We start from the raw sequence: 3,986 nt of genomic DNA, 5'->3' as shown, positions 1-3,986 counted from the left end.
AGAACTTGAACTTGTTAAAAATCTTTTTTAAAATTCAAATGGGTAAAAATTGGTTTCTGAAAGGTGTTTCTTTAGTTTAGCTTTAAATCTACTTACAAATGTAATACTATTGTCTTTCATGATCGCAACAAAAATTTAAATTTAACCCTTCAAATAAGACAATCAAATTGAATATGTATTCTTTATTCCAAACCAACAGTGTAAAATACCAATAATAGGTTGAATATAAGTTAATCCCTCTAGTTCGACGTTCTGAAAATTGGGGGAAAAAAATAACAAAGAGACGTTTCATCATGGAGAAAAAGTTTTTAATATAGCCGCATTATTGTTACAGCGAATGCGTCGCTTTGCACACGCTGCTAAATTTCCAGACGATGGGTGCTATTTGAGTTATAAGCGGTTTTTGTGTCTATGCCCCCTCGGGAGCTAGACACTATGTTACCGTCTAGATAACCCTGTAAGATCGAGTAAATCCGGTATGGAGGAATGATGGGATGAGTCATGAGCTAAAGATCAAAGTAAACATGACTTGTCCTAGAAAGATCACTACAGTAAACAGCACCACACATTTCTTAATAACCGAATGCCCATGTGAATACTTTATTGCTAAACATAATACTAGTAAGGTAGTCTTTCAAAGTTGTGGAGTAACAGTGTGCGTAAAAGTTTGTGGAAGAAGGAGAAAGCTATGACGTGTGTGGCTGAACCGTGTTTGGTTGAAACATGGTAGAAAAAAAAAACAATCAACAATTGTGGGGTATGAAAAACAAATGTACGGTATTATTTATTTAATACAATAATATTTAATTTGTATACAATGAAATTTTATCACTGAGAGAACAGATAATGATGTCAAAATATTGTATATAGGCCTACATGGAGGCTTCATGATCAAAAGGTCTTGCCAGGATTTGGTATGTTGGTCCCTGGCGCGGCTGGGCTGCTAGGCCGCGGCTTGGTGCCTGGAATCGTAAATAGGCCGTGAAGTAAAAAGTTTGCGGAACGCTGCTCTAGTTGATACTGTTAAAATTCCTTGGTATCTATATTGACTTTCAATTAAACTGATTATCTCATATTGACTATATTTCTAAAATAATCTAAAAAATCATCGGCATTATTTAAAATGTTTTGTCTCAATCTATTTTACGTATTGTCTATTGTTCATTTGTTTTGACTTATTTAAGTTATTGTATTATTGCCTGGGCCAAAAATACCCTCATAATCTTGACAATCCAATAATTCTCCAAACATGTTATTGAACTTATTTCGGTTTCATCCCTTTAGTTACACTGATTTAAAAACATCTTCAACAGGAAGTCTCAAATTGTATCTTATTTCTATTTAATAAATTCTTCTTTTTTCTTCTAAGCGTTTCTTTGATTACAGTTTGCATTACTATATTTCACTTATCTGTTTTTTTTTTTTTTTTTGTGTGTGTGTGTTTTTTTTTTTTTTGTTCTTCGTTCTGTAATTTACCATACCCTTATATTTATGGCTCTTCCGACACAGGCCTGTCTTTAGGAAGTTGCCTTCCTCTTTTTCCTTCACCTTAATGATTATTTTGTTACCCAATTGTACATCTTCATTTAAATTTTGTAGTATTAGATTGATTTTTTAAAGAAGAGTATACATGTTTCATTTGAATTGAATAGAATTGAAAATTGGTTATTTAAACAGTGGTTTAGAAGAGGTTGTGAATGGTGAGTTAGTAACTACAGTAGTCTAGCTATTGTTTATTAAGTTTATACAGTTTTGCTGGTTTACCCAGGCTACGCTCCCATATTGAAGGTGTGGATAAAATGCATATTGACTATAGCTATTGTATTACTAGTAAGTACTAGTATGTTTAGGGGAAGGTGTTTAACTTTATACCAATACCAATATTATATACTATTGCAATTATTATTGAAGTTCATTGAAGTATACGAGTATTATTATACATAATATATAAATCAGAATATCTAAGTCATACAGAATATATAAATCAGAATATATAAATCATACAGAATATATAAATCAGAATACATAAATCATACAGAATATATAAATCAAAATATATAAATCATACAGAAAATGTAAATCATACATAATATATAAATCGAGTGCTGTTTTGAGTCATTTCAATTGTAATCATGAAGAGGGGAGCAGGCGCTCCCGAAAATTTGTTTTTTTAATAAAATATATGCTTCAAAGTAGTCACCTTGTGAAGAATGTTATTTCTGTTCTGCTTACTTATTTTATATATATTGAAGCATACGTGGATTTGATATCTTTTGATCATCACCAACATGTTATTTGAACCACACCTCGACTCGGTTGCTCTCCACGAAAGACGACGATTGGAACGCCTCTGGACTCGACTCGCTAAAACGAGAACGCACATCGTCTTTTTAAAACAGTGTAAACAGTTTGATCTTGTTCCATTCGGACTAAGGGTTCGCAACCCTATGCATGGACCCCATCCACAATCTACCCGCATTTGCCGCCAAACGTCCGAAAAACTCAGAAACTGTGCAATCAACGAAGCTTACCAGAAACAAAGCTCACTTCAATCCTGTAGTTCATCCTCATCACTGCTAATCTGTACTGAGGATTTGGCCAAAGTCAACGATTTCTTGAAATTCAGGTATGAAAGCGTACTTAATTATTCGTTTCAAGACAAAGCAGAGAAACTTATGAAACTTGCTAAAGAAGATTCATATCTACAGTCATTATGCCGCTTCGATTCCATACTTTTCAAATGTTTTCCTAAGAAATCGCTTCCCGTCCAGGACAGTATGCACTCTACATCATCTTGCGTAGTTAATCTGTCTAACTACACCACCACTAACGACCAGCTCTCCCTATTGGAAAAGGGGTTATCGTTCTGCCCATCTAACGCACTGAAACCAATCAAAGTATGTGCCGACTTTCATGCGTTTTCACGCAAAGTTAGACTCAGAGAATTCTTTGCTGATGGCAATCACACATCTGCTACCCATCTGAAACGACCACCAAAATCATCTACGAAAAAGCCGTGGACCCCTCCTACCGGCAGGAACGTGCACATCGACAGTTTCGTCAACACAGCCAGGGCTCATCTAGACCAATTCCTTACTATAACGCTTTGTCCAAATCCACTCCAGACAACTTAAACAAAAACGAACGCAAAGCTGTCAAGGACTTAAAAAACAATTCGGACATTGTTATTAAGGTTGCTGATAAAGGCGGCTCCATTGTTATACTTGACAAAGATGATTACATAAAAGATGCAGAAAATCAGCTGAATAATCCTAATTTTTACAATATTTTGCCTCCTAATGATTATCATAATGATTTACTTGATTTAATGTCTAAGCTCGATCATGTTGATGTTAATTTGAATGATTTCATCCCACAGGAACCTAAACCCGGCCTTTTTTACACTATCCCCAAGCTACACAAATTAGGGTCTCTTGTTAGCAAGGCCTTGATGTCAGGCTCTCATCCCGCTCGCTTCTCTCCCACCATCTTAAAATCCCCCCTCATCTTCGATATTGCCAAGTCGTTATCTATAACCCTCCTGGTAGACCCATTGTCTCTTGCCGTGGCACCCTCACTGAATTTTTGTCTGGATATATTGATTCTATTATCAACCCCCTACTCTCCAATATCCCCAGCTATATTCAAGATACCACCCACTTCCTCAGAAAACTCGAATCTATTTCCACTCTCCCCCAAGATGCTATACTTGTTACTATGGATGTGTCATCACTCTATACTAACATCCCTCACAACGAAGGCATCCAAGCTTGCTCCGATTTTCTTCTCACTCATTCATTTTCCACTGATGCCGTCTCTGATTTATCATCATGGGCGGCGGAACCACTTTTTGGCGAAAAATATATAATGTCTGGAGAACTTTGTATGATCGGAAATGCAAAAAAAGAAGGAGGGAAGAAGGAGAAGGATGGGAAAGAGAATGTTTATCCAGTACCCGACCGAGTTACATTTTCTCGCAATTCACA

Source organism: Anneissia japonica, unplaced genomic scaffold, assembly GCF_011630105.1.
Source record: "Anneissia japonica isolate Jap-2015-1 unplaced genomic scaffold, ASM1163010v1 scaffold1446_len297786_cov117, whole genome shotgun sequence".
Taxonomy (NCBI): Eukaryota; Metazoa; Echinodermata; class Crinoidea; order Comatulida; family Comatulidae; genus Anneissia; species Anneissia japonica.
The sequence above is the reverse complement of the archived record's forward strand: the minus strand, read 5'-3'. Positions refer to the sequence as shown.